Source organism: Heteronotia binoei, chromosome 20, assembly GCF_032191835.1.
Source record: "Heteronotia binoei isolate CCM8104 ecotype False Entrance Well chromosome 20, APGP_CSIRO_Hbin_v1, whole genome shotgun sequence".
NCBI classification, from domain to species: Eukaryota; Metazoa; Chordata; class Lepidosauria; order Squamata; family Gekkonidae; genus Heteronotia; species Heteronotia binoei.
In genome coordinates, this window is record NC_083242.1 from 25,655,415 (window position 1) to 25,681,266 (window position 25,852).

The following is a 25,852-nucleotide window of genomic DNA, read 5'->3' on the forward strand; positions in this document are numbered from 1 at the left end:
GAGGTCCTGAATAAAAGCAATCACCCCACCCTCTTTAAACACTTCTGGAGAATGCGGTCTAAGCAGTTTGTAAAATTTGATTGCTGAGCCAATGGGCGGTTTCAGGTTACAGACCCTGCATGTGGGGGCAGAATCTGGTGAAAGGGATTAGGCATGGATCTGAACTCAGGGCCAGGTTGCACAGCACGGTGGCATGGGTGGGGAGATCTGATTTTTTTTTTTTAAACAGCATTGGATGTTTGCCAGTTTGTGACGGGGAGTCACTTTTTCACTAGGTACCATTTTCTAAGTCAAACTGGCCCTCCCTGCAATATCAGGAGGGGCGGGGAATACAGCCTCTGCCACATTGCATGTTGTGATCATGTCATACTATATTGTGGGTATGCCCTCCTTCCTTTACACAGCCAGAAGTACAAGTCCTCATTAAATATTTCATAACTAGTGATTGTGACATGTGTGTTGGGGGCTGTCCAAGGTTGTTTTTTTTTTTTCATTTACAGCTTCGTCCTGTCACAGACGCACAGTAGTGTTCAGCAAGTGCCTTCCATTTAAATCTCCCTGCTTCAGGTTTTGTGCATGCGTTTTAGTGTTTGTTCCCTGAATGGAAGGGGTCAGAAAGGAAGGTAGGCAAAGGGGGGGAAACCCAGTGGTGAAACTGAGCAGACTTATTTGAAACTGACAAGCAGCCGTGAAGCCCACTTTTCCATATCGCCAAGCCCCAGGCGATTCTCTGCTGGGTTACTGGCCACTGTGAAAAATGGAGACGAGTCCCACGATCTCATAATATGGGGACATGCACAGTAGAACCCACTGACACTGGTATTGCAAACTGCGATCATTGGCAACATGTGTGTTTGTGTATGCGTGCACATGCACCTGTGCAAAGTTGGCCGCAACTTCACCATGCTTTGCACAGGGCTGCAATTTGTATGGGGAGGAGAAGCTCTGGAGATATTTTTAGTCTTGTGCCACTAAATTTTGAAGGAAAAAAATGGGGTGTTTTCACTGATGCCCTAGAGCAGCTGCATAGGAATGCTAATTTCCTGCCCAAATTTGCACGGTTTTCTAATTTGATTGTGCACACTGGTCATGATTTTGGCAGTTTTTTTAGAGCCTGACCTATGCAGATTGCATTCTGTCCTCCAAATGGATAGATAGATTCTTAAATTTGATGATTTGCTCAGCTACCATTTTAATGTTAGAGTCCCAAAGGCTGCCAAAATGGCTCCTCCCCCCAAAAAACTTTGTTCACTAAAGCACGAAGCCTTAGGCTTCCCATTCCAGGGCCTTTCAATGCTGATGATCCCCCCCCCCATTTTATTTGTATGCAGCACTGAAATCCTTTTTTCTTTTTTTTTGCACAGGGAACACTGCCATTTGCCTCCTCTCTGATCCTCCTTTCAAGTCAATACTAGCAGGGAACTAAACCTTATGCAACTCCTTTTAAACTTCCCTCCATTGTTTTAATTTTTTAAAATTCATTGATCTGAGACTAGCAATGTTGCTAGGCTCATGCTGCTTGTTAAAAAAATGAAATTTTAAAACGAGGGGGAAATGCAGCTTGTACACTGATGAGGGGGGGAGGATGGTGGAAGGTGCAGAGTGGGCAGAACAACCTTGCTGTGGGTGAGGAAGTGACCTTCAAGGGGTGGCAAAAGGGCAGGGGTGGGAGAATCTGTATGCTTTTGATTTACCTTCAGTTTAGAAGTGAAACAAGGCGAAAATTGGCACAAAAGCACTCTCAGAAACCTGGAGAAACAGTGACCAGAAAGCAAACTGAGCACTCGAAGGGCAGAAAATCAATGCAGAATGACAAAGATAACCTGACAGATGTGTATGGTGAAAGTGAAGAAAAACACTCGTGCATAATAGGCCTCTTTCAGATCTCAGAGGCTAAATAGGGTAAGCCCTGATTAGTCCTTGGATGGGAGACCTCCAAGGAAGTCCAGGGTTGCTATGCAGAGGCAAGCAATGGCAAACTACCTCTGTCTCTGCCCTGACCAGGTGTCAAGCATGAGATTTCAAAATAACCAGTCCTTCAATTTTGAAACAAAGTTAGGTTTATTGATAATCCATGTGGCTCATTCGAGCTGGAGATTGGAACTGATACTTTGTAACACTAGAATACAGGCTTTAAAATGGCACATCAAAGGTTCTATAAACAATTCTACATTCACGTGTGAAATTCACACACTGGACTTCCTTATCTATATTGCGACTAGAACATACTGGGTTCAGGCCTGGCTGAGCCTGAGAACGAGTCCCAGGAGGTCTTATCTTCAAAGAGGACATTCCTGCATCTGTTACTAAAAGCGAAAGAAGAAAGGTGGGGGTTGTACTTTGATGCGTCTGCATTTAGTTCAGGGTCAGTAACAATTCTATGGTCTGGATACTATCATATAGGATAAACATACAATGCTTGACACCGGGATGGCCCAATATCACCAGATCTTGGAAGCTAAGCGGGGTCTGCCTTGGTTAGTATTTGGATGGGAGACCACCAAGGAAGTTCAGGGTTGCTATGCCGAGGCAGATAACAGCAAGTCCACCTCTGCTTGTCTCTTGCCTTGAAACCCCTACAGGGTCTCCATAAGTCTGCTGTGACTTGACGGCAATTTCCATTACCAGAGTTGTCATTCCTTAGGCTGCACCTTTGTTCTCAGGAAGATAAATTTCTGAGCATGTGGGTGAGTGGGTGCGTCAGGTTCCTGGCACACACACATGCCAATAACTGCACAGGGATGCAAAGACCAAAATCACATGCACATAGATAGCCTTGGAACTGAGCTTCTTGTCTTTGGCACCAGGGTAACTGGCGGAACTCCTGAACAAGTTTAATCCCTGCTTCAGCACTTGCTCACTAACATTCTCCCATTTGATTTCTTCACTTTTATAAGTAGGCCCTGAGGCTTTCTCTGCGATTGGTGCTTAATCTGAGGTAGGCTCTGGTAGGGATGGTTTATAGAATCATAGAGTTGGAAGGGACCCCCAGGGTCATCTAGCCCAACCCCCTGCACAATGCAGGAAACTCACAACCTCCCCCTAAATTCACAGGATCTTCATTGCTGTCAGATGGCCATCTAGCCTCTTTAGGGTTTGTATAATCTTTCGGGCTCAAGTGCCGTGTTCTACTGGAGAAAGTTTTTCTTCCAGACGTTTCGTTCTCAGCTGCGGAGAACATCCTCAGTGGCAGGCGCTCTGACCTTCTTGGTTGCTGTGCATTGAGTGAGGCCAGGGCTGCTGGAGAGCTGCTATTTCTAAGCTGGAGGGGTTGTGATGAGAGGGCAATTGGTTTGTGAATGTACCCATTGTTTGGTGGGACTTCCTGGAAGGGTGGTGATAAGGAATGGCTGTGGAATGTGACCATTGTTCTGTGTTGATTGCTGGGAGGGTTGGAAGGGGTGTGAAGATAAGGAAGATGGTTGTTGATTGTTCTCTGGAATGTGCTGGTTGTTCTGTGACCTTCTGCATCTAGCCTCTGTTTAAAAACCTCCAAGGAAGGAGAGCCCACCACCTCCCGAGGAAGCCTGTTCCACTGAGGAACCGCTCTAAACTCACAAACCCCTCCCCCTAAATTCACAGGATCTTCATTCCTGTCAGATGGCCATCTAGCCTCTGTTTAAAAACCTCCAAGGAAGGAGAGCCCACCACTTCCCGAGGAAGCCTGTTCCACTGAGGAACCGCTCTAAACTCACAAACCCCTCCCCCTAAATTCACAGGATTTTCATTGCTGTCAGATGGCCATCTAGCCTCCGTTTAGAAACCTCCAAGGAAGGAGAGCCCACCACCTCCCGAGGAAGCCTGTTCCACTGAGGAATCACTCTAACGGTCAGGAAGTTCTTCCTAATGTTGAGCCGGAAACTTTTTTGATTGAATTTCAACCCACTGGTTCTGGTCCTACCTTCTGGGGCCACAGAAAACCATTCCACACCATCCTCTATTCATGAGCTTATTCTGATAGCTTCAGGGCCAGATCTAGCGGGGGGGGGGGCAGAGGGGGTGCTTGCCCTGGGCGCCGACGGAGGGAGGGGCACCAAATTGGGTATGGAGTCCATTGTATTCTATGGGACCATAAGATATAATGGCACATAAGAGGGCGCCATTTTTAAATTTTGCCCCCCTTCAAAAAACACGCCGATCCGGTCCTGCTGAGCTCTCTGTTTGGGGTGAACCTTTTGCATGCTCAGCAGCAGCGGGGCGTTAGAGACTCTTTGCTACAATAGAGAACTGGACTCTAAGTGGGAACCAATGAGTGGGTTTGGTGCAAAGCTTAACTCTCGTGATTTGGTATGGGGATCTGGGGGTGGGGGTGGTTCTTTGCATGCTTATAAGTGGGGTTGCAGCCCCACCACTGTGTCTTGTTCCGGAGTTATTGATAATTGCTGAGAATTTCTGAGTTTTGAAGGACTACATTCTAAGGTTTGTGGGGCTGCCTAAAATTCTAAGGTGTGATAGCTGGGGAACTGCTCTTTGTTTGGTTGACTGCCTTAAGGGTGAAAGAGATTGAGAGTGATTGCTGCTGATTGAGAGTGATTGCTGAGGAGTGCCCTGCTCCACCTCTTTGCATTTTAAGCTGCGCCTTGCCAAAGGCGCGAGCCTTTGGCGCGAGCCGAAGGGCGAGAGCTAAAGGGCTCTTGGCCTGTGGCTCTTCGCCTAGGGGCTCTCTAAGGAGCAGGAACCCAGATCCCTGGCTTCCTTGTTCTCCAAATAAGGTAAGTTCCCAATAAGGTAAGTTTAGGTAAGTTGACCCGCCAGAAGGGAAGCCACTTAAACAGCATTTAAAGAGGACTGTATATTTTAATATATATATATATACAATGAAGATAGAATGCCAGCAGGGGGTTGGGGGCTTTCCAGTGTTTTGCACTGAGTGTCACATGTATGACTATCTGCCCAAAGGACAGAAGTCTTGGGTGTGTGCTCGATGCAAGGAGCTCCTGGTCCTCAGGGAACAAGTTCGTACCCTTGAGGCCGAGGTGACTGCCCTGGAGAAGCAGAGACGGTCAGTTAGGCACTTGGGGAAGACTCTCGGGGGCGTATTAGATGAGCCCCGCTCTGAACGTAGCAGCCCCGTTGCTGCCAGAGAGCGTGAGGGTCAAGAGGGAACAGGGCACCGTGCTGAGGATAAGGGGAATGCGCCCTCAGAAGGGACCTCTTCTTCGGTTGGTGAGCGGGAATCCTTTCGCGCCAAGGAACCATTCCTGAGCAGGGGGAGAGGGGGGGTATTGGTAGTTGGTGATTCGATCATTAGGCAAGTAGACAGCCGGGTGGCGAAACCGCGTACTGACCGTATGGTGACTTGCCTGCCTGGTGCGAAGGTAGCGGACATTACGCGTGTAGTAGATAGACTGATAGACAGTGCTGGGGAGGAGCCTGTGGTCGTGGTGCATGTTGGCACCAACGATGTGGGGAAATGCAGTCGTGAGGTCCTGGAGGAAAAATTTAGGCTGCTAGGCGGGAGACTTAAGGCCAGGACCTCCAAGGTAGCCTTCTCGGAAGTGCTACCTGTTCCACGTGCAGGGCAGGAGAGACAGGCACAAATTAGAAGTCTCAATGTGTGGATGAGACGATGGTGTAAGGAGGAAGGGTTTAAGTTTGTTAGGCACTGGGATGCTTTCTGGAACAAGCGGGAGCTGTACAAAAGAGACGGTCTCCACTTGTCCCCGGATGGAACCATGCTGCTGGCGCTTAAAATCAAAAAGGTGGCAGAGCAGTTTTTAAACTAAATCTTGGGGGAAAGCCGACAGGAGATGAAATGTCTCTGGTTCGGGAGGACTCGTCTCAAAGAGATGAAGGGTTAGCTGCTATTTTTCTACCGGGTAACGGACCGGAGTTGTCCACTGTGAAGGTGACAAACAATATGGACTGTCTGCCAGTGTCTCGAGGCGGCAGGAGGAAGGTGGCGGGCCTAGCTCGCCTGGGAAATTATAGATGTTTGTATGCAAATGCTAGAAGTGTTCAAAGTAAAATTGGTGAATTGGAATGTTTAGTGCTGGGAGAAAACATAGACATTGTGGGAATTTCAGAAACTTGGTGGAATGAGGAGAATCAGTGGGACACGGTGATTCCTGGATATAAGCTATATCGGAAGGATAGGGAGGGAAGGGTTGGAGGTGGGGTGGCTCTGTATGTCAGAGAGGATATACGGTCCAGTAAGGCTGAGATCAGAGAATTAGATTCACTTTTAGAAATGCTTTGGGTTGAAATAGAGGGCCCAAAAGGAAATTTAACTATGGGAGTTTGTTATCGCCCACCAAATCAAAAGAGAGAGGACGATTATAATATGATGGAAGGCTTAAAGATAGCGGCTAAACGTAAAAACTGTGTTGTAATAGGTGATTTTAACTACCCGCAGATTGATTGGGTCAATATGTGTTCTGGTCGAGAGAAAGAGATTGAGTTTCTTGATGCTCTCAATGACTGTGCTATGGAGCAGATGGTCTCAGAACCTACCAGGGGTGGGGCGATCCTGGATTTGGTCCTAAGTAATGCCCAAGACTTGGTGAGAGATGTAAAAGTGATTGCGCCGCTTGGGAGCAGTGACCATAATGTTATTGATTTCACCGTTTGTATAAATAGGGAGTTGTCCAAAAAGACCACCACAACCACGTTTAACTTTAAAAGGGGTAAATACACTGAGATGAGGAGGCATGTGAGGAAGAAACTGAAAGGAAAGGTACATACGGTCAAAACCCTTGAGAAAGCTTGGACGCTATTTAAAACTATAATCCTAGAAGCTCAGATAAAATACATACCACAAGTTAGGAAAGGCACAAACAGGCATAAGAAAAGGCCTGCGTGGTTAACAAACAAAGTAATGGAAGCTGTAAAAGGTAAGAAGGACTCCTTTAAGCGGTGGAAAACCAGTCCAAGTGAGATTAGTAAAAGGGAACACAGGCTGTGGCAAATCAAATGCAAGACTGTGATCAGGCAGGCAAAAAGGGACTATGAGGAGCATATTGCAAAAAACATAAAGACCAACAATAAAACTTTCTTCAAATATATTAGAAGTAGGAAACCAGCCAGGGAGGCAGTGGGGCCCTTGGATGACCATGGGGTAAAAGGATTACTGAAGGAGGATAGGGAAATGGCTGAAAAGCTAAATGAATTTTTTGCCTCCGTCTTCACTGTAGAAGACGAGAACTTTTTGCCCGCCCCAGAACCACTAATTTTGGAAGGGGTGTTGAAAGACCTGAGTCAGATTGAGGTGACAAATGAGGAGGTCCTACAACTGATAGACAAATTAAAAACTAATAAGTCACCGGGTCCGGATGGCATACATCCGAGAGTTCTGAAGGAACTCAAAGTTGAACTTGTGGATCTTCTAACAAAAATCTGTAATCTTTCATTGAAATCTGCCTCCATTCCTGAGGACTGGAAGGTAGCAAATGTCACCCCCATCTTTAAAAAAGGTTCCAGAGGAGATCCGGGAAACTACAGGCCAGTCAGTCTGACTTCAATACCGGGAAAGTTGGTAGAAACCATTATCAAGGACAGAATGAGTAGGCACATTGATGAACACGGGTTATTGAGGAAGACTCAGCATGGGTTCTGCAAGGGAAGATCTTGCCTCACTAACCTGTTGCATTTCTTTGAGGGGGTGAACAAACATGTGGACAAAGGAGACCCGATAGATGTTGTTTACCTTGACTTCCAGAAAGCTTTTGATAAAGTTCCTCATCAAAGGCTCCTTAGAAAGCTTGAGAATCATGGAGTAAAAGGACAGGTCCTCTTGTGGATCAAAAACTGGCTGAGTAATAGGAAGCAGAGAGTGAGTATAAATGGGCAGTCTTCGCAGTGGAGGACGGTAAGCAGTGGGGTGCCGCAGGGCTCGGTACTGGGTCCCATGCTTTTTAACTTGTTCATAAATGATTTAGAGTTCGGAGTGAGCAGTGAAGTGGCCAAGTTTGCGGATGACACTAAATTGTTCAGGGTGGTGAGAACCAGAGAGGATTGTGAGGAACTCCAAAGGGATCTGTTGAGACTGGGTGAGTGGGCGTCAACGTGGCAGATGCGGTTCAATGTGGCCAAGTGCAAAGTAATGCACATTGGGGCTAAGAATCCCAGCTACAAATACAAGTTGATGGGGTGTGAACTGGCAGAGACTGATCAAGAGAGAGATCTTGGGGTCATGATAGATAACTCACTGAAAGTGTCAAGACAGTGTGCGTTTGCAATAAAAAAGGCCAATGCCATGCTGGGAATTATTAGGAAGGGAATTGAAAACAAATCAGCCAGTATCATAATGCCCCTGTATAAATCGATGGTGCGGTCGCATTTGGAGTACTGTGTGCAGTTCTGGTCGCCGCACCTCAAAAAGGATATTATAGCTTTAGAGAAGGTGCAGAGAAGGGCAACTAGAATGATTAAAGGGCTGGAGCACTTTCCCTATGAAGAAAGGTTGAAACGCTTGGGACTCTTTAGCTTGGAGAAACATCGACTGCGGGGTGACATGATAGAGGTTTACAAGATAATGCATGGAATGGAGAAAGTAGAGAAAGAAGTACTTTTCTCCCTTTCTCACAATACAAGAACTCGTGGGCATTCGATGAAATTGCTGAGCAGACAGGTTAAGACGGATAAAAGGAAGTACTTCTTCACCCAAAGGGTGATTAACATGTGGAATTCACTGCCACAGGAGGTGGTGGCGGCCACAAGTATAGCCACCTTCAAGAGGGGTTTAGATAAAAATATGGAGCACAGGTCCATCAGTGGCTATTAGCCACAGTGTATGGAGCACAGGTCCATCAGTGGCTATTAGCCACAGTGTATGTGTGTATATAACATTTTTTGCCACTGTGAGACACAGAGTGTTGGACTTGATGGGCCGTTGGCCTGATCCAACATGGCTTCTCTTATGTTCTTATGTTCTTATAAAGCATGTTCCTGTTTGAACACCAGTGCATCAAACCCTCTCTCTCTCGGCTTGACTTCGCGAACGAAGATTTAAGAAGGGTGCAGTAGTCCACGTCTGCTGCAGGCTCGCTGGTGGCTGACAAGACCAATGCGGGACAGGAAGATCCGGCCACAGTGGCTGCAGGGAAAAGTCTGATTTGGGGTTGGTGCTGTAGCAGTGCGATTCTTCCTCAATCTCCTTTTGTCCTCAAGACCAGCTATGCGTGCGTTCTCAAAGGAAGAGACAGCCTGGTGGATGGTGTGCCTCCATGCTTTGCGATCTGAGGCTAGGTCAGACCACTGGTGATGGTTGATGCGACAGGTGCCAAGGGATTTCTTCAAGGAGTCCTTGTACCTCTTCTTTGGTGCCTCTCTATTTCGATGGCCGGTGGAAAGTTCGCCATACAGAGCGGTGGTTTTCCATCCTAGAAATATGCCCTGCCCAGCGCAGCTGCGTCTTCAACAGCAGTGCTTCGATGCTTGTAACCTCCGCCCTCTTGAGGACTTCAGTGTTGGTCACAAAGTCACTCCAGTGGATGTTGAGGATGGTGCGAAGGCAGCGCTGATGAAAGCGCTCAAGGAGTCGCAGGTGATGACGGTATAAAACCCACGATTCGGAGCCATAGATGAGGGTTGTCATCACAACCGCTTTGTAAACATTGATCTTTGTGCCTTTTTTCAGATGCTTGTTGCTCCACACTCTTTTGTGCAGTCGGCCAAATGCACGGTTTGCCTTTGCCAGCCTGTTGTCAATCTCCTTGTCGATCTTGGCATCTGAGAAGATGATGCACCCCAGGTAGCTGAACTGCTGGACTGTCTTCAGAACTGATTCACCCACAGTGATGCAGGGAGGGTGATAATCTTCCTGGGGTGCAGGCTGGTGGAGAACTTCTGTCTTCTTCAGACTAACTTCTAGGCCGAATAGCTTGGCAGCCTCTGCAAAGCAGGACGTCATATGCTGCAGAGCTGATACCGAGTGGGAGACGAGTGCAGCATCATCAGCAAATAGTAGCTCTCGGATGTGTTTTTCCATTGTCTTGGAGTGAGCCTTTAGTCGCCTCAGGTTGAACAGGCTGCCATCAGTGCGATAGCGGATGTAGACACCATCGTCATCATCTAGTACTTCATCAAACCCAGTCATCAAACCCAGTACTTAACAATAGCCATGTGAAGATTTGTCTGTATCTTCGTCGCTATGGTTGTCCCATATCCTACTGCTGCACCACATTGTCTTTGACACCCAGGTAGTGATGCGAGGTTGCAGGAAACTTGCAACGGAGGCCGTATTTCCTCTAGCAAATTTCTACCCTCCATGTGCGCTCAGCCCAAGAAGCACGTACACCAGCTCCGCAGAGCGCTGACGCAAAACAGAAGCATTCTCTAGACTGGAATTTCTTGTCATTACAGCAGCCCCGAGTAACCTTGTCACTTAACCACTCTGCTCTAACATCCAATGCCTTTTGTACAAGACCACTTAAGCTTGCAGAAGACAACGTTCGCCGCGTCAGTCATGAGCAGAGGTCCAGAGCAGAGGGTCGGGCACATACCGTGGGAGGCTGGGAGGTATTTCTTGGCAAGAGAAATCCATCCAGACGATGACAGATGTCAAGGTGGTTCTAGGTTTACTTCTCTCTCCCCCCCCCCACTTTAACACAAGCGTGTGATTCATGAGGAAAAGAACAGCATTTGAGCTCTCCTACAGCAATCTGAGCACAGTTTTTTAAACACTTTTCTGGTCCTCTGATCTGTTCGTTTTTCACATGGGAAGGGTGTTAATTTTTAAAAACCTGCAGTAGGAATATCCACAGATTTCTGGTTCTCCCTCGTGGTATAGCCCCCAAGAGAAGAAGAAGAAGAAGAAAGAGAGATTGGATTTATATCCCGCCCTCCACTCCGAAGAGTCTCAGAGCGGCCTACAATCTCCTTTCCCTTCCTCCCGCACAACAGACACCCTGTGAGGTGGGTGGGGCTGGAGAGGGCTCTCACAGCAGCTGCCCTTTCAAGGACAGAGTCTCAGAGCGGCTCACAATCTCCTTTCCCTTCCTCCCCCACAACAGACACCCTGTGAGGTGGGTGGGGCTGAGAGAGTTCTCACAGCAGCTGCCCTTTCAAGGACAGAGTCTCAGAGCGGCTCACAATCTCCTTTCCCTTCCTCCCCCACAACAGACACCCTGTGAGGTGGGTGGGGCTGAGAGAGTTCTCACAGCAGCTGCCCTTTCAAGGACAGAGTCTCAGAGCGGCTCACAATCTCCTTTCCCTTCCTCCCCCACAACAGACACCCTGTGAGGTAGATGAAGATATTGGATTTATATCCCGCCCTCCACTCCGAAGAGTCTCAGAGCGGCTCACAATCTCCTTTATCTTCCTCCCCCACAACAGACACCCTGTGAGGTAGATGAAGATATTGGATTTATATCCCGCCCTCCACTCCGAAGAGTCTCAGAGCGGCTCACAATCTCCTTTACCTTCCTCCCCCACAACAGACACCCTGTGAGGTGGGTGGGGCTGGAGAGGGCTCTCACAGCAGCTGCCCTTTCAAGGACAACCTCTGCCAGAGCTATGGCTGACCCAAGGCCATTCCAGCAGGTGCAAGTGGAGGAGTGGGGAATCTAACCCGGTTCTCCTAGATAAGAGTCCGCACACTTAACCACTTCACCAAACTGGCTCTTCACGGACCTTCTGTTTGAATGTCTGTATCCAGGGGTCTGCAACATGGTTCCCACCAAGTGATTTTAGAAAGTGGGCCAGGTGGGGCTTTTGTCCATGAGGACTTCTGATTGGCTGTGTAGATTAAATGCCAAACAGAGACTTTACTATTACAGTTCTATTCAGGTGGGCAGCCACGTTGGCCTAAAGCAGTAGAACAAAGCTGGAGTCCTGGGGCACCTTGAAGACCAACAAAGTGTTATTCAAAGTCTCAGAGATGTCACTGGACCCCAGCTTTGTTCGATTACAGCTATATTTAACTTCACTCCCTGATATTTTGTGGTTGGCTCTGCCTTGCATGGTAGCCCTTTTCTGTGGTAGTGCCCACCTACGGTTGCCGATCCCCAGGTGGGGGCAGGGGATCCTCCAGTTTGGAGGCCCTCCCCCCAGTTCAGCGTCATCAGAAAGCGCGGGGAGGGAAGGGAAATGTCTGCTGGGCACTCCATTATTCCCTATGGAGGCTGATTCTCATAGAGTATAATGGATAATTGATCTGGGGCGGGGACTGTTTTTTGAGATAGAGGCACCAAATTTTCAATATAGCATCCAGTGCCTCCCCTCAAAATACCCTCCAAGTTTCACAAGGATTGGACCACGGGATCCAGTTTTATGAGCCCCAAAAGAAGGTGCCCCTATCCTTTATTATTTTCAATGGAGAGAAGGCATTTAAAAGATGTGCAGTCCCTTTAAATGTGATGGCCAGAACTCCCTTTGGAATTCAATTATGCTTGTCACAACCTTGCTCCTGGCTCCACCCCCAAAGTCTCCTGGCCCCACCCCCAAAGTCTCCTGGCCCCACCCCAAAGTCCCCTGGCTCCACCCCCAAAGTCTCCTGGCTCTACCCCCAATGTCTTCTGGCTCCACCCCCAAAGTCTCCTGGCTCCACCCCCAACATTCCCAAATATTTCTTGAATAGGACTTGGCAACCTTATGCCCACCACTCCGTGTCAAAATTCCAAAGGTGCCCACAGACTTTAAAATGTTGGGGAGGGGACCCCTGGTCTGTATTTTCTTGTGATATTGTCAAACATTTTACACTTACGTTTTAAAGGCGGTATTGGAGAATAGCAGAGGTAAGAAACAGAATAAGCTATCCAGGACCGGATCTACGTGTTTTTTGAGGGGGAGCAAAATTTAAAAATGGCACCCCCTTATGGGCCATTATATCCTATGGTCCCATAAAATACAATGGACTGCATACCCAGTTTGGCGCCCCCCCTCTGTCAGTGCCCAAGGCAAGCACCCCCTCTCCCCCCCCCCCCCAGATCCAGCCCTGGAACTCAGTACATAACAGCTATGGCAGCTGTCTGGATGACTGGGGGCCTTAGCCAAGCCTACCTGGCAGGATTGTTGGGAGGAGAAAATGGAGGAGAGGATAGTGCTGTCAACTGCTTTGGGTCCCCCTTGGCTAAAAAGGTGGGGCACAAATGAAGCAAATAAATAAAAAATATATTTAAACTCCCTGCAAACGGAAAACTGCCCAAAGCCAGCCAGCAGCCAGTGTGGTGTATTGAGCTCTAAAACAGGACTTCTAAGACAGCCATTCAAATCTGCTGCGTAGCTCATGGGACAGTCTTGGGCCTGTTCTTCCCTTTCAGCCTAGCGTACCTCACAGGGTTTTGGGGAGGATACAGTGGAGGAGCTGTTTACTCTGCTCTAAGGTAGGTGGGGTAAAAAGAAATAAATTAGAGAGACTTATAAGGATTTTCCATTCAGGTCTGGAGACTGTAGTTGATAAAACTATGGCTTTAAGGAAAGGTATGATTAGACACACCTGTGGATATGTAAGTAAGTGAATGTAGAGTGCAGGGAAGGAAACTGACCATACTGGAAGCGATTATGAGCACCAGCGTCTAAACCGTAAAATGTCTTTGGAAGGTATAGCTTTGTCCTTCCCCAGTATATCCGCATGTGATGTGTTAAGTATGGGTTATAACTTATATTCTGCGTACAGCTCTTAGAAGCAAATGTGAAACGTGGGATACAGCACGACTGCATCGCGTATGATTCTTGGTGCCTAGCTGTACTGAAGAAGTCATTTGGAGCACTGGTCTCCGTGGAGAACTTTACCATCGGACAAGTCACCTGCACTCATCTAATAAAGATAAAAGGACATTGATTTGTGCTTTGAGAGACTTTGGGTGTGGGGATTGATGTTCCTTGGGTTGTTTAAATTGTAAATTTTGATTGTGTGGATATTTGTTGAAAAATCATATATAATATTTTTATAGAATATTAGTGTCTGTATTGTTTGAGGCTGGTCATAGAATCGTAGAGGTTCTATATAACCTTTTATATAGAGGAGAGCCAGTTTGGTGTAGTGGTTAAGTGTGCGGACTCTTATCTGGGAGAACCGGGTTTGATTCCCCGCTCCTCCACTAGCACCTGCTAGCATGGCCTTGGGTCAGTCATAGCTCTGGCAGAGGTTGTCCTTGAAAGGGCAGCTGCTGTGAGAGCCCTCTCAGCCCCACCCACCTCACAGGGTGTCTGTTGTCGGGGAGGAAGGTAAAGGAGATTGTGAGCCGCTCTGAGACTCTTCGGAGCGGAGGGCGGGATGTAAATCCAGTATCATCTTCTTTTATAGAGGTTCTATATAACCTTTTCCTCTCCATTTTCCGCATTGCTCTTTGTTTGGTTGCTTAATCCCCAGGTGGGGGCAGGGGATCCCCCAGTTTGGAGGCCCTCCCCCCGCTTCGAGGTCATCAGTAAGCAGGGGGTGGGGAGGGAAATGTCTCCATTATTCCCTATGGAGACCGATTTCCTTACGGTATAATGGAGACTTGATCTGCGGGTATCTGGAGCTCTTGGGGGCCCGTTTTTTGAGGTAGAGGCACCAAGTTTTTAGCATAGCATCCAGTGCCTCTCCCTAAAATAGCCTCCAAGTCTCAAAAGGATTGGACCAGGGGGTCCGGTTCTGTGACCTCCAAAACAAGGTGCCCTATCCATTATTTTCAATGGAGGGAAGGCATTTAAAAGGTGTGCAGTCCCTTTAAATGTGATGGCCAGAACTCCCTTTGGAGTCCAATTATGCTTGTCAAAACCTTGCTTCTGGCTCCACCCTCAGTGTCTCCTGGCTCCACCCCCAAAGTCCCCAGATATTTATTGAATTGGACTCGGCAACCCTAGCTGCAGCCATGGCTGTCTTCCTGACACTGGATCACCGAGTTAGGACAAGAAAGACAGCATTTGTCATAGGAAGGATTAATTATGGTTAGCAAGATACTTAACACCTGCCTGAGGGCAGATCAGTTTTTACATTATCTCTGTGCCCAGTGAAGTAGGGGGCTCATCCATTAGCAGCAAGAGCAATCTGTGACAGCTGATTGATTCCCTTAGCATTTGATGCAAGCACTACCTGTTGTACATTTGGGGTGGCTAATGCGTGGAAGGTAAACAGCTGCACAGACCCAGAAGAAGTGAATGTTGTTAAACCCAAACATATTTTCTCCCTCATTAAATGACAAGTTGATGGCCCGGAATACACCTTCTTTATCAAAATGGCGGGTGTGGTCAATGAAGATAATGCCCTCTGTCAACTTGGAATGTTCCTTTCCATTAACCTTTGGGGTCAAATTTGTCTTGCAGGTGTTTGCTTTCATCCGAAAACATTAACATTTAAAGTGGGGGGGGGGTTGGGAGGGGGGAGAGTACATTTGGTTTGTAGCATTGCCCCTAGCAACATTTCCTCCCCCCCCCGTTTTCTTGGCAAAGCAGAATGAACCCAAGCGGCAGACTTTCTTGTAAAAGGGGGTAAAGTATGTATTTTCAGTACGTAAATGGAGTGATATAGGGTTGCCAAACCCCAGTTGGGGAGCAGGGGAATCCTCTGATTTGGAGGCCCTCCCCCTACTTCAGAAAGCTGGTGGGGGAAGTGAATGTCCACTGTACATTATACCCCATGGAGACTGGTCCCCATAGAGTATAATGGAGAATTAATCTGTGGGTTTCTGGGGAAGCCTGTTTTTTGAGGTAGAGTTGCCAATTTTTCAGCATAGCATCTGGAGCATCTCTTCACACACACACACAAGTTTCAAAAAGATTGGACCGGGGCCCCCAATTCTATGAGCCCCAAAAGAAGAAGCCCCCATCCTCCATTATTGCCAATGAAGGGAAGACATTTAAAAGGAGCACAGTCCCTTTAACTGTGGTGGCCAGAACTCCTTCAGAGTTCAATCACGCTCGTCACAAACTTCGCTCCTGGCTCCACCCCCAAAATCTGACTTGTACTTGACAACCCCCGGAGTGAACTTGGGGGCTGTGTCTGCCTTTGGTTAACTTGGTCCCTTAGCCATGAAACCTTAGAGTTCTTATCACTCTGGAGGGCAAAGACTGTTACTGGCAAGAAGACAATGACTTCCAAGTTCAACTGGAGTTTCCCAACCGGGACCTGGTAACTCTGGTAACCAGGGCTTTTTTTGAGCAGGAACGCATTGGAATGCAGTTCCGGCGGGCTTGGCATCAGAGGTTGTGGCCTAATATGCGGATGAGACCCCGCTGGGCTTTTCCTACAAAAACCCTATGTAAAACAATGGTGATGTCAGGAGGTGTGGCCTGATATGCAAATGAGTTCCTGCTGGGATTTTTCTACCAAAAACGCTCTGCTGGTAACTCTTTGCCGCCCCACATCCCCGACTGGTGGACAGAGAGGACCTGCAAGACAGGAAGTACAGCCACAGGTCTGTCATGTGGTGTATTTTTAAAAAGCATCAGCGTGTGATGAACGAGGGGTACCCTCTCAAAAGGAAAAGGTCCTTGCCTTGGTAAGTTGGGTTGCCAGCTCTGGGTCAGGTAATTCCTGGAGATTTCGGGTTAGCAGGGTGTAAGGTCATAGTGCAGTGTCATGGTGTCATATCCAACTCTGCCATTTTCCCCAGGAGAACTAATATCTATTGCTGAGAGATGAGTTGTAATTCCGGGAGATACCTCGGCCCCACCTGAAGGATGGCAACCCTATTTGTGCCAGAAGTCAGCACAAGGGGAGGCCAGGGAGGAGACTAATGAGTTGGCCCTGGGACAGAGGGCAATTGAGGTTGGCCATGGCAGGACATGCCAGAGAGCTAACTTTTTCCCCCTGTGCGTCAACCGATGTGCTTAGCTGGTTGCCTGAACATGTCCTGTTATGCTTCCCCAGCTACCCAGGTTTCTTGGCAGTGCAATGCAGGTATTACAAGGAACATGGCAATGGTGTGCTGGAAGAAGAATCAAGACAGAGGCTCTGGAGGGACAAAATCAGGGCACTGGAGTGCGTTCACACATTACGGATAGCTTAGGGGGGGCAGGGGTGAGAGCCCATTGGCCAAGGGCTGGTGAGATAATCGGAGGAAGTGGGTAAGACTGTTATTGACATCACAGGGAATTTGGTTCCCTGCATAAGTTCCCCCTCTGCTTCCCAAAACAGCTGCCAGTTTTGCATGCCAAGATCCAGCTTTGACTGTTTGATCAAAAGTTTTTATCTTAATTATTTTTACAGTTGGCTTCTGTTTCTGGCCGGAGGCACTGCTACGAGAAGCACTTACGGCTGCTAAATGTTTTGTGCTTTGGGATATGATGCGCTTTTGCGCTCTTGAAGTTTTTATGGGCTGGGTTTGTAATGGTTTGTCAGTCTGTATGACTTTAAGTTTCTGCGATGTGTAAGCCACCTGGAGCAGGTCTCTGCAAGGGCACTCCAGAAACCTTCTGCACTGAATTAACATGGTGGAGTCAGGGATGCCCACCTGAAGTGACACGTGGAGATCTCTCAGGATCACAACTGACCTTCAGACTGCAGAGATCTGTTCCTCTGGAGAAAATGGCTACTTTGGAGGGTGGCATTACATCCCGCTTAGGTCGCTCTCCTCCCCAAATGTCACCTTCCCCACTTTCCACTTCCAAATTGCCAGGAATTTTCCAATCTGGAAATCTCAATGCACTGCTAGTTGCCAAGTCTGGGTTGAGAAACTCCTGGGGAATGGAGCTTGGGAAAGGCAGAGCTTGGGGAGGGGAAAGACCTCAGTGAGGTATAATGTCACCCTCCCCAGCAGCCATTTTCTCCAGGGGAACTGTATCTCTGTAGCCTGGAGATCAGGTAGGCCCACCTGGAGACTGAGTAACAGCCCTGCTGGTGACCTGCTCAGCCTAGCTGAGTTGGCTGAATTGGGATGCTGATTAAAGGCATCAGCTGATCAGTCTGGAGAAGAAGAGACTGAGGAGGGGACATGACACACGATTGCTCTCTTTAAATATTTGAAAGGAGGGCATTTAGAGGAGGGCAAGGAGCTGTTCCACTTGGCAGCCGAGGACAGGACCCGAAGCGATGGGCTTAAACTGCAAGCTGAAAGGTACCGGCTGGATATTAGGAATTTTTTTTTTACCATGCAGAGGTCAGAGGTGGAACCAGGTGCCTAGGAAGGTGGTGAGCTCCCCTTCATTGACAGTCTTCAAAACATGGCTGGATGATTATTTGTTGGAGATGCTTTAGGCTGATCCTGCATGGAGCAGAGGGTCGGACTAGATTGTCTGTATGGCCCCTTCTGTGATGGGGCAGACCAAAATCCTGCAGCCAGCCCCATTATTAATAAAGGACTTCTGCCCACCCAATTTGCAGTTCCCCAAGTTTTGCTGGATTAACAGAAAGCAGGTTGTTCAGAAACATGCAAATCTATTATTACTAGCAGGGAAAACTGTTATAACCAGTTGCTGGAAATGAGTTAAAGCGCCTAAGTTAAATTGTTGGTTTAACAAAGTTTGGGACATCTTGATCCAAGATAAATTAGCATCCAGCATTACTTTGCAAGAGAATGCCAAAGCAGGTGATTGGTTTCTTGAAAAATGGTTCACCTTTCTCGAATTTGTAAATAATAAGAAAACTAATTTTGGTAGAATTCCTCCAAAGTACTTGAACATTTTGATTTATTAACTCTATATTGGAACTCTGTGTAATATCTTGCCTTAGGGTTGGGTGAAGTATTGGGTTAATGTACTGTACTAGATGTTTCTCTAGAGCCAGTTTGGTGTAGTGGTTAAGTGTGCAGACTCTTACCTGGGAGAACTGGGTTTGATTCCCCCCTCCTCCACTTGCACCTGCTGGAATGGCCTTGGGTCAGCCATAGCTCTGGCAGAGGCTGTCCTTGAAAGGGCAGCTGCTGGGAGAGCCCTCTCAGCCCCACCCACCTCACAGGGTGTCTCTTGTGGGGGAAGAAGATAAAGGAGATTGTAAGCCGCTCTGAGTCTCTGATTCAGAGAGAAGGGCGGGGTATAAATCTGCAGTCTTCTTCTTCTTCTCTTTGTTTGTCATGAAGAAACTACAGTATGTATCTTGCCTAATTTTTTTTTTTAAGTTGGCTGTTGATAACAGAGGACCATAGCAGAATAAAATAATAAACCTCCAGAATAAAAGAGATTGTAGAGGGTGGGAGGCATTCTGTGTGAGTGGACAAGGGGCATTACTCCTGCTTTATAGTATCCCCATATGTTCCCCAGAGGGTACCGACATCTGGTTTGCAAAATCTATTGACAACCCCTGGGCCGAAGGAGGCCAAACTGAAAGTCACAAGAGAAAGGGCCTTTTCAATCACAGCTCCCCACCGGTGGAACCGATTACCAGAAGAGGTGCGGGCCTTGTGAAACCTTACCCAGTTCCGCAGGGCCTGCAAGACCACCTTCTTTCGGCTGACTTTTTCTTAATGTGGAACCTATTGTACCGTCGTCATGTAAAATTTTAAGATGAGTAACATCGAGACTGTAGCACCAAACTAATTTGTTGGTTTTTAAATTTGGTTTTAATGTAATAATACATATAATTGAATTGTAATATATATTGTTATGTAACCAGTGTACTTTTATTATTGTATTATTGTAATGTTTGCATTTTATATTATGCTATGTAAGCCACCCTGAGCCTGCTTCGGCGGGGAGGGCGGGTTATAAATTAAATATTATTATTATTATCCCTTGGGGGAGGGAATCTAGTCTTGCTTCAGATTAAATCCATTTATTGGGGCTTCTGCGGGTTCCCCAGTAAATCAATTGCTTTCAGCCCACCACACACATTCACAATATGTCTGGGTTTTGTTTTGATTAGTTCTCCAACTTTTCTTACCAGTCTAGAAAGTTTTCATCCTGCCGTTCCTCCAAGGCAGTCAGGAACACAGTAAGGACACACCAACTTGGAGCTTACCAGTGGTGATGTTTTTAAGCATGTTTGTATTTTGAGTAAGAAATAATATCATTAATTGGGTTTGGTACCCGGAATTACATTTTATAGTACGCATGGCCTAGCCTGACAAAGTGAGATTGATGGATGTCAGGAATGGCCCTTGTTACAAATGAGTTCACTTTAGACTGTGAAAGGAAAACTTCTGCTTTCAGACCTAATGTAAATTGTGCCTTGACATATGATATCGTCCCGCCCACCCGGGAAAGTCCCGCCCCTGCCCCCAAATTCCCGCCTCACGGGTTGGCTAACCCAGGACCAATCAAATCCCGGATTCGCCAAAATGGATCCAATGGTGAGGCTCCACTTCAGCAGCCAGCCTGCCCAGCCATTGGGGAACAGTCTGGAAGGGGCGTGGGGGCGTGGCAGGCAGCTAGGGGCCCTCACCTAATTGGTCCGTGGACCGTGGCTGCCCACCCTGGAGGCTCCGCCTCCAGGGCTTCCTGCTTCCCCGCTGCTTCTAGTTTCGCTTTTCACTTTCTCTGATCTAGGCTGGGCAGCAGACGAGCTGCTCGATCTGCTTTGCCCATTGCCGAGAGAGAGAGAGAGAGAGAGAGAGAGAGAAAGTGAGAAGAAGAGAGAGAGGAGAAGAAGAGAAAAGGATTCCCCTACAGTAAGTGGCCTTCCCCTTCCCTTTAGACCCTCACCAGTCCGGCTTTCGTCCGGGTTATGGGACGGAGACAGTGCTGGTCGCCTTGGTGGATGACCTCCAGCGGCATCTAGATCGAGGCGGCGTGGCGGTGCTGATACTGTTGGATCTGTCGGCCGCATTTGATACGGTCGATCGTCAGCTACTGGCCCGCTGGCTCACCGACGCGGGGATTGGGGGATTGGCCTTACAGTGGCTTTCCTCCTTCCTCGATGGACGGGGACAAAGGGTGGCCATTGGGGGGGAGCGGTCCCAGAGGCACCCACTAGTGTGTGGGGTGCCACAAGGGGCAGTTCTCTCCCCGATGTTGTTTAACATCTACATGCGCCCCCTTGCCCAGATTGCCCGGAGGTTTGGGCTTGGGTGCCATCAATACGCTGATGACACCCAGCTCTATCTACTAATGGATGGCCGGCCTGGCTCCGTCCCAGAAAGTCTGGACCTAGCTTTGCAAGCCGTGGCAGGTTGGCTCAGACTGAGCGGGCTGAAGTTGAATCCAACGAAGACAGAGGTCCTTTGCTTGGGTCGCGGTGCCCGGGGAAGGGAAATCCCCTTGCCAGTCCTTGACAGTGTGCAGCTGAAAGCGGCACATAAGGTCAAGAGCCTGGGGGTTCTTCTGGAGCCTTCATTATCAATGGAGGCACAGATAGCGGCCACTGCCAAGTCCGCGTTCTTTCATCTTCGAAGGGCGAAGCAGTTGGCCCCCTTCCTGGAGCGCCGTGACCTAGCAATGGTGATCCATGCTACGGTCACCTCGAGACTGGACTACTGCAACACCCTCTACATGGGGCTGCCCTTGTGCCGAACTCGGCGGCTGCAGCTGGTGCAGAATGCGGCGGCTAGGCTGTTGCTGGGGCTCCCAAGGTGGGAGCACATACAGCCAGGGCTGCGCGAGCTGCACTGGCTGCCAGTGGCATGCCGAGTTCGCTACAAAGTGCTGGTTATTACCTTTAAAGCCCTATATGGCCGAGGACCTACCTACCTGAGGGACCGTCTCTCCCCATATGAACCCCAGAGAGCGCTGAGGTCATCTGGGAAAAACCAGCTGAATGTCCCCGGGCCAAGGGAGGCCAGATTGAAGGCCACCCGGGATCGGGCCTTCTCTGTCGCAGCTCCACTACTGTGGAACCAACTTCCTGAAGAGGTGAGGGCCCTACGATGCTTAGATCAATTCCGTAGGGCCTGTAAGACCCACCTCTTCAGGATGGCCTTCAACTAGTGATAAAGCTAGGAATACTGCTGAAAATGCCTTTTATTTCTGAATTCCACTGAAGATCTAATGTTTATAATGCCATATTCTTAATGTTAATTAATAATTTATAAATTGTTTTAACCATGTTTTTATAAGTATAATTGAAGTATTGTGTATTTTATGTTGTGAGCCGCCATGAGCCTGCTCTGGCGGGGAGGGCGGGATAGAAATAAAAGATTATTATTATTATTATTCCCCCCGGCAGCCACAGTGAGAGGCCATTTGCCGAGGCGCAGTGCTGGCCTGGCCGGCCTCTTCCGTGGCCTCAGTTCCCCCACCCCCCTCCTCTTCGGCCGCTTTATGGGCTCCGCTCCGCCACTGTCCCGCTGCCACCACGTGCGCTGAGCGGCCATTTGCTGAAGTGCCGAGCGGGCTGGCCTGCTCTCCTTCCCTCCCCTCCTTCGGACGCTTCATGGGCTCCCCGCTCTGCCGCTGTCCCGCTGCCGCCACGTGCGCTGAGCGGCCATTTGCCAAAGCAAGGAGCAGGCTGGCTTGCTTCCCGCCCCCTCCCCGTCTTCATGGGCTCCGCTCTGCCGCTGTCCCGCGCCGCTGCCGCCATGTGCGCTGAGCGGCCATTTGCTGAAGTGCCGAGCGGGCTGGCCTGCTCCCCTCCCCTCCTTCGGACGCTTCATGGGCTCCCCGCTCTGCCGCTGTCTCGCTGCGGAGGCTGTCTGCCCTCGCCGGCACCCGTGCGTCGCTGGCGGTCCAGGAGAGAAAGAGCCATTTTCCGGCTCGCCCGGGATGAGGCAGACAGGCAGCCCCGGAGCTGGGTTGCCTGGCGAGGCGAGCAGGCGGCTCCTCATGCCTCACCCTGACCCCCACCCTGCCTGGCAACCGTGTCTCCGTGCCTGCGAGGTGGGCGAGTGGACCCCCTCATCAGCTCAGTGTTGATGGGAAGTTTCCGGTGTTGCTTTGTGGAGTCTCCCATTTGGGTAAATGCGGATGAGAAGCGGAGAGGGGATTGATTCGAGGCCTCCTCGCCACCCCCCCAAAATCATTTTAGTTATGGAGCATGCAATTATGCAAAGCACCCTATCTTTGCTTTGTGTGCTTTATTTAGTTATAGGAATCAATATTTGTTTCTCACTGCAGGGTTAAGGTGGCTTACTGTATATTATTTTTATCATTCTCATTTATGCACCACCAAACCAATGAAAACCAATAAGCACAAGATGCCAAAAAGCAGTCACAAGCACAGGATTTGTTATGTTATGCTTCACTTGATTGAACAGGAGGAAGCACCCTTCCCTTTGCCCGCATTGCCAGACGCGACGCCAGCACAGGAGACAACGATTCTCGAAATTGCTCCCTCCTGACGTTTTCCACGCCCCCCCCCCCCATCCCGGATTTACACGGGGGTAAGTTGAGCACTCTGGCACTGAGTATGGTTCACACCTCATTTGTAAACACTTAATAAAATTATGTATAAAATTGGACTTCTTTTTTCATAGGTTTTTGTCAAAAGGAATATTTCTGGATGCAGTCCTATACGCACATACCTGGGGATAATTTTCATATGAATTCAGTGTGATTTACCCCTTATGATGGCGCTGCCCCCTCCACCTGCCTGACCACTGCTGCACCTGCTTTCTGTCCAGAGGGTGAAATGAAGCAACAGAGCTCAGAAAGTCAGCTTTGCCAAACAAAATGAAGCCAAACACATTAAGTTCCAAGAGACTTCTGAGACTTAAGAAAGTATCAGGAATCTATTCACACAAAGATGGCTTGCTTTGCTTTGTTGCCCTGGCAAGGAAAGTTGACATTTTCCCCAGTAACTATCACCAAATTAATCACATGACACTGTTGGACTAGAAAAAAAATATTCGGACACATTGCCAAGCACACCTGTTTCGGTGAGGTGACAGTTGTCGTAAGTGCACAGGCTATTCCAGGGCGCAATAGAAGATATTGGATTTATATCCCGCCCTCCACTCCGAAGAGTCTCAGAGCGGCTCACAATCTCCTTTCCCTTCCTCCCCCACAACAGACACCCTGTGAGGTAGATGAAGATATTGGATTTATATCCCGCCCTCCACCCCGAAGAGTCTCAGAGCGGCTCACAATCTCCTTTACCTTCCTCCCCCACAACAGACACCCTGTGAGGTGGGTGGGGCTGGAGAGGGCTCTCACAGCAGCTGCCCTTTCAAGGACAGAGTGTCAGAGCGGCCTACAATCTCCTTTCCCTTCCTCCCCCACAACAGACACCCTGTGAGGTGGGTGGGGCTGGAGAGGGCTCTCACAGCAGCTGCCCTTTCAAGGACAGAGTCTCAGAGCGGCCTACAATCTCCTTTACCTTCCTCCCCCACAACAGACACCCTCTGAGGTGGGTGGGGCTGGAGAGGGCTCTCACAGCAGCTGCCCTTTCAAGGACAGAGTCTCAGAGCGGCCTACAATCTCCTTTACCTTCCTCCCCCACAACAGACACCCTGTGAGGTGGGTGGGGCTGGAGAGGGCTCTCACAGCAGCTGCCCTTTCGAGGACAACCTCTGCCAGAACTATGGCTGACCCAAGGCCATTCCAGCAGGTGCAAGTGGAGGAGTGGGGAATCAAACCCGGTTCTCCCAGATAAGAGTCCGCACACTTAACCACTACACCAAACTGGCTCTCCGATAGAAGAGAAGGGTTGATATCATCCTGATGATTTATATGGAGACAATAAGTATCAATTTATATGTGTTATGGAAGTGGAGGGCATGTCAGCTAAATTCAACATGTGGCAGATCAGCACTTTGATCATCTCAGCATAACTCACCCCCGTGGCGCCACGCCCTCATATAGCTGCCAAGAGTGACTTGGCAGCAGCGTGGTAAATGTGTGTTGACTGAGTTACATGCTGGCAAAACAGTGAAGCAATCTCACAAATGCTTCCACAAAGTCAGTACTGGTGCTCAGCCTTCGGATGCTCTCTTTGGGGTAGAAACATGGTGCATGCAAACTACACTACCTCTGGCTGTTTCAAGCACCACCACACTGCCTCTGGCTGCTTCAAGTGCCCCCTGCAATGTGAGAATGGAGGGGCTGCTGGTCAGTGGAGGCAATGTGGGGGCATTTTTCCAAATCACAAGAGCACAGTAATGTTGCCAGAGGGGGCATATTGTCTTCCAGAAGTGGCGAGGACTTAATTATGATTCTTCTGCCCTCTTCATCTAGGCCCTTACAGCAGACCATGGCTTCAACATCAGGCGCTGGAGGTGGCAAAGGTCACCAGCCCCGGGAACCACCAAAAAAGAAGCCCAAACGTTTGGTTGTGTTCAATCCTGAATGGAAAAACACCTACCCCTGGCTAAAAGAGACAAAGGACAAGAACAAAGCATTCTGCACGACGTGTTCTAAGGAGATAGGAATTGGTCACGGTGGAGTGAATGATGTGAAAGCTCATAAGGACACTGACTCTCACAGGAGTGCGGCAAAATCCATCCCAACTTTTTTTGTCTACCAAAAAGACACCACTGCTCAGGCCAGAATTGCGGCTGCTGAACTAACCTGGGCATACCACACGAACAGCCATGCGTTATCATACCGGTCTCTTGATTGCGGTGTCAAATTGTGCAGAGTCACATTTCCCGATTCAGAGATTGTGACCAAGATGACCTGTGGGAAAACAAAGGGTGCAGCTTTGATAAGCGATGTCTTGGCACCTTACTCTGTAGAACTGATTCTGTCAGATCTTGACACAGCACATTGTTTCTACAGCATTTCCAGCGACGCATCAAATCATGGCAACAGGAAAATGTTCCCCCTATGCCTTAAATACTTCACTTTGAAGGACGGCATTTCAAATCGTCTTCTTGATTTCTATGAAGATGCCAATGAAACGGCTGAGAATGTCACACAAAGGATTTTGGATGTCTTGACAAAATACCAGCTGGACTTAGCTCGTCTGTCTGCATACTCAGCAGACAGCGCGAATGTAAACTTTGGAAAATACCATTCTGTGTACACACTTCTGAGTAGAGGCCGTGAAGACATCGTGCCCGCCAGGTGCCCTGCACACATTGTGCACAATGCTGCCAAAAAAGGATGTGATATGCTCACCTGCGACATTGAGTCTCTCATACTGAAGGCTTTTGGTCATTTTTCTGTTTCTGCCAAACGTTCAGAGGAACTTAAGGAGATGTTTGAGTTTTTGGAGATGCAGGGTGATCGCCTGCTTCGACAT

At 48.7% G+C, this 25,852-nt stretch overlaps 1 long non-coding RNA gene across 1 annotated transcript in view; it reads right to left on the reverse strand.

Moving 5' to 3' along the window:
- LOC132588186 (uncharacterized) overlaps positions 1-25,852 on the reverse strand; it is a 268,607-nt gene that overhangs the window by 100,404 nt on the left and 142,351 nt on the right. The window lies entirely within an intron of this gene.